At 36.3% G+C, this 6000-nt stretch overlaps 1 pseudogene; it reads left to right on the top strand.

Annotated features, from left to right (window-relative positions):
- Positions 1–3992: 3992 nt before the first annotated feature.
- On the top strand, positions 3993–5713 carry LOC146882474 (uncharacterized; annotated as a pseudogene).
- Positions 5714–6000: the final 287 nt, after the last annotated feature.

Here is a 6000-nt window from a genome sequence, read left to right as displayed (position 1 = left end):
GTCAAATCCTTGGTTATTTTAAACATTCTCATCAACAAAGTGTTAGTATCGCGCAACGAAATGTTTAAGCGTTTGGACAAAAACCAAGGGGGTGAATTGGTTTTTAGTAATAAAATTAATACTTTAAAATTTTTTCAAAATTTTATCAATTAAATCAAATGTTAATTTCTTTAAACACAATAATAGATGAAATAAAGAGATAGAGAAGAAGATTGAACACAAGAATTTATACTGGTTCGGATCAAAAGACCCTACGTCCAATTGTTAATCTCTCAAAAATGAGATTAACTAAATCACTAACAAATATCATATTACAATCAGATAATAAAAGAGTAAGGAAAGAAAACACCTCTCTTGAACACACAAGAGATGAACACCTTTCTCTGAATCACACAAGGAACCTTGACCATAACTTTCCTAGCAACAACAGCAGCACTCAATCTCCTAGAAAACCTCTCAGGAAAAGTTATCGCTCTACCCACACTAGGTTTTTTAAAGCTTCTTTTGAGAACACTCAGAGAACTCTCTTTGAGGTCACAACACTAGTACTCTAGCTTCTCAAAAAGGTAAGTTAGAAGTAACTCTGATGTTCCTTAAGTAGGGGTTCCCAAAATTAGGTAAAAAACTAAACAGTCGCGCTCAACTGACCAGGATAATCGATTATCATAGGTGATAATCGATTATTCCAGTGCTTTCCTGAAAAAATTGACTCAACTCAGGATAATCGATGATCCTAAGTAATAATCGATTATCACATTGATTTTTCGAGAATTACCAGATTTTTTATCTTTGCTTGTTGATTCTAACTAATCTAATTACTATTTACAAGATATCTTTAAACATAAAAATACATGTTCTTCAAATTGACTTCTAGATGGCTTTTAGGCTTCTTTTATCATCATCAAAATCTTGCTTCAGCATTATACTTGTATTTGCTTTTGCCAACACAAAGTATACGATCTATAATACCAAATCGACGTAATTAATAGACAATGTGCACCTATAACACAAACTAGCGGCATTCATCATATTAAAGAGAATAAAGAAATTGTACAAGTTATTACAAACTTAGGCTGAGAAAAGAAAAATCAAATGTTGAAAACCATAAAGCCTAAGTCTACATCTTATCCAAGTTCCCTTCCACAACCGCAACCTCTTTAGTATTCACCACAGCTTCATTCGCCACCTTTTCCGCCTCTTCCTTCGGGCTTGAATCCGCTTTGTTCACAAGCTGCCCTTCAACCATATCCTTATTTATGTCAAACTTGGCGTCCGACACATCTATATCCTTGTGGAAGAAGACAACTTGCCTCAAACCCTTCTGGAAGCCATTGATATGCTCCTGGATAATCTGACCCTTCAGGTCTTTAAGTTCGCTCTCTAAACCATCATGTTTTTCCTTCAGTTCATCATAATCGGTCTCGAGATCTACGAACTTCACATTAAGCTTCTTCTCGGAATCCAAGCATCTCACCCTCCAGGACCGCAACTTTTTCTTCTCCTCCAGCCATTCTTTCCTCTCTTTCTTCCAAGCAGCTTTCTCTTCAGCGTGTTTATCGGTTTGACCCTTCAACTCCTCCTTCAGCTCCTCCACCTTGGACCGGCTGCCCTCATTCAACTCCCTCTAGTACAAGCTTCCCACCTTGTGTCCTAATATCAAGGCCTTACTGCTAAACTCGAGCATGGCCTTGACCATGGCATTCGGCTCCATGTTGTCGATAGAAGTAACCAAAGACTTCGACAGATTAATATCAATATCGCGCTGGACGATAGTCTCTGGCAACTCTATTAACCTGGCCTCAGGCTTATTCGCACCAGATGAGGATCCCGACCCCTACAAGGCAGCCCTGACCCTCTTCACATCTTTGCCCCCACCCTACTTGGCAAGTCCGCCTTTCTCTTTTTACCGCGTTGAACGTGCACCTCCACCAGTGGATCTTGTAGATTGGGAACTTTAGTATTCCCAACACTTTTGGCCTTCTCTTTACGAAGATCTTGGAACAAGTTCAAGTTCTTCTTACCAAGTTGTGCCATATGACCTGCAGTAGTAGTAAAACACCGTTTAGTTCACTCAAACACAACATAACACTTAAAACACAAAATGATACCTTCTATATCAACAATTGGATGTATGGAATAATAAACCCTAACTAAGCGCTTAGTGGGCATCTTATCGTTAAACTGCATCAAGGTCTCCACCACCTCCCTATTTGCCAGCGACAACTTCTCCCTTTTCATATCCTTATAACGCTAGGGGTTGTCGGTCCAGCTGAATGGGAACTTAGTGCTCCCATCATCGTTGTAGAAGTAGGAATGCCCAGGCTCCTTCACTACCACCTTAAAAAAGCCATCTTGGAAGTTCTTAAATGACTACGTAAAAGCCTCCAGCCTACTTATTCCTGGTCGTCTTATCAACGACAGTCATTTAGTTAGACTCTTGGGCCAAGTATCGTAAAAATATAGGAATTATTACGGAGATGGCTGGAAATAGAACGACCGGCATAATACCCGGAAGGCTTGCAGATACGCCCAACTCTTTAGATGCAGCTGAGTAGGGGCAATATTCAGCAACCGTAACACCCCCATTGTGAAGTCATCAAACAGCAACCTCACGTATAACTGTGAGAAATGGCACATGTACTTATAGAAAAACTCCTCAGAAGCCCCTTCTTGGCCATGGCATATGCAGTCGATGGCGATGACTCTCTCCAAAGCCACAATGTCCCTCTGGGCACCCCTCTCGAAAATAGGAATACAATTGAGCCAAGACTTCAGTAGCCGAGACCATCTGAACAAGGAATGTTGCATTCGCACATCCTCGACCACCCATCTGTATCCGGCCCTTGTCGACAAACTACTCTCTATTATCTCCTCTAACGGATCCTCTCTTGTCTCCGTAGTCACCTCTATTGGGATCCTCCCCTCACCTGCCAACTGACCACTAACTCCACTCCCTGACCACACACTACCACTAGCACTTGACATACATTTTCGGAATATTAAGATGACGACAGAAACAAGGGACGTATCAGACAAATCTCACGCACACAAATCACTTCTCTCAAACTTCTTGCAAATGAACCAAGGTGAACAAATCTTCCTCATCAATTTTATTTATAGCAAGCGTCTAAACTGCTACAACTTTTCCCGCCCAAATTAATGAACAGGCAAAGCATCACAAGGAATGCGAAGTGTCACAAGACTCAAAATGGCTGCACAAATCCCTTTGATTGGACTCTTGACAGTTGACACCCCTTCACCTACCTTCGTTGCTTCTAGCATAATCTTAACACTGTTTCTAACATTTCAAGATTGGTGGACTACCATACCGTACCACACCAAGAAGTAATTTTTTTCTTGCCGAGAACTATATGAACCATTAGACACATGGTCACGGTAACCTGCATCGCCAAAATTCACAAGACCAATGTTAGACCTACATCACAGCCGCTAATACGACTCGTTACTTACCCAGAACTGATAAACATCTAAACCTTCGACGCAACATCTATCTCACCAAAGACTGGGGGACTGATGTACTATACCTAGGCATACTAGGATAACTACACGGCCAAAACTGCCTAGGTATAGACCCACAAATAGAAATAGTACATGAGTAACCGATTAAACAAGATCACATAGTGGCCCAGGCCGCCTACTATAAAGGATAATATATAATGAAGAGCCGCTAACTCCAAACTTAAGAAATTGCAAGTGAGGCCTCTAGTGTCGACACACTAACACAGGACCTAGGCTTTGCCTAGGCCCATGCAGAATCTGAATATTGGCCTAAAGCAACTAAAAGGGCCCAGCCCATAAGAATGGCAGGCATAATTAATGACTCTATAAATACATGTGGACCCCAACAATTAAGAGGTACACTTTCATTAATTCCCTAATCTAATATTTGACTTGAGAGCCTTTTTCTGACTTGATCGTCGGAGCCCTTTCCGCAGGTAACCCCAAGAGGTCCGGACCGTCTACGTTACGAGATGACATGTACAAGTCAAGAAGGAGCCAGCTCGAGAGGTCAAGGATTGAGGTAAGGCATTATTTATGTTTCCTAATATCTCTTATTTGTTTCTGCAGGAACAATTACAATAGTGCTCTAATTATATATAACATTAGCATAGTATTTTCCATATCTACAACAATAACATCATATTATATTGTTTTGTATATCTATAATATAACATTTTCTGGTTTAAAAGGTAATATTTTTCTGTCTGAATATTTTTTGTCATGAAGTTTCTCATCATAGTAGCATTTAGTTATAATATAGTGATTTTCATGTCTATATAAATATATTGAGAATAATTTTTTTAGTATACATACTTTTATAGTACTTTTATTTGATTTCTTCTATTCATTATTATATTTTTCTTTCTCTTTTAATAACCCTTGCGTAAATTTTTCTTTCAGATTGCAAATATAAAAAAAGAGATTTTGGGTTAGAAGAATTTGCTTTGAAATTTTTAACGAGTCTTTCATCAAAGATTTCAAAATCTAACGGACAAGATTGAGCTAATTTTGAATTGTAATGCAAAATGTGTGGAATGTACTCTTTCACTATTTATCCTATTGTACGGTGTTTTAATTCATTAACTTTAAATCTACTTATTTTTTCAATTCATTAGAAATTAGTGTTTTGGGATATTACTTATTTCTCATAAATTTTTAAATTGAATTCTTTGAAAATGTAAAATACCACTAATTAGTTAGAATTTTTTTATCCCTTAATAGTTTTATTCTTCTTATTGAAACTTTTTTCTCCTATTATCAAAAAATGAAATTTGACCAATATATGAGTTGTCATAAAAGTGTTGTCAGTGGACAACATTGCACTAATTGTAGTCAATTTTGTCCATATTTTGATACCTTTCTTGAAGGGTCAAAGCCAGTGCAACAACAACCTTTGAAAAATTATCATAAATTTTTAATGATTACTACTAAGTATAGCACAAGTATTGAGACATCAACGAAGGAGAAATCAACTTTGAAATATTGAAAAGCACTAGAACAATTGCTTAATGGGGAGTTTAAAAATTCAAATCAAACTTCACATTCTTCAAACTTAGAAAATGAAGATATGGAGCTAAATCAAACACAAATCAAGTCATTATCAAACAATAATGAAATTCTAAGGCCAATTATTCCCATTGGACCTTGATTTCAAGCTGAAGTTCCTAAGTGGGAAGACACAACAAATATAAAATGTCATAATAATGATGATGACTTAAAGTGGCTAGGTTTTCAAGTTTGGCCAATGCCTAATATTAGTGAAAACAACACAGAAGGTATTAGGGAAGGTAGGCCTGGCTCATGCTACTGTAAAAATTCAAGATGAGTTGAATGTGTTTAACTACATATTAGAGAAGCAAGAGAAATTTTGAAATTGGAGATTGGTTTAACATTTTCAAGTTGGAAGTTTGATTAAACGGAAGAAGAAGTTTTAGAGTCATGGACATCAAAAGAGGATAAAAAATTTGAATCTCTGCTGAAATTAAATACATCTTGAAAGGCCAGAAATTTTTGGAAGCTTGTCATGAAGAATTTTCTATCCAAATCTTTGAAATGCTTGGTAAATTATTATCATAATATATACATCCCAAGATGTTTAAGCATGGATACTAGATCCTTGCATGAAGTTGACAAAGACATTGATCAAGATGACAACTTCAATAAAAAGATTCATGGACATGTATGGTTATAATTCATCTTACAATGTTATGGATAATATAAATTTTATATTTGATATATGTTATAAGTTTATATATTAGAATATTTTTTTAGTCTTAGCTTTTATAAATTAAAAAAATGTATTATTTCTTTTATCAAGGTCACCACAATATATAAAAAAACTATATTTACACTTGTATTATTAGCTTATATGAATATTCTTTGAATTTATTTTATTGTGTATATTCTTTTGTCTATAGTATTGAAAGCATATCCATAATTATAATTTACAATTATTTGGTGCAGTTAAATGATTATAAC

This window comes from Vigna unguiculata, chromosome 10 (genome assembly GCF_037176805.1).
Source record: "Vigna unguiculata cultivar grain cowpea cultivar isolate G323 ecotype 2 chromosome 10, ASM3717680v1, whole genome shotgun sequence".
Taxonomy (NCBI): Eukaryota; Viridiplantae; Streptophyta; class Magnoliopsida; order Fabales; family Fabaceae; genus Vigna; species Vigna unguiculata.
This window is presented reverse-complemented; position numbering and strand designations above follow the sequence as displayed.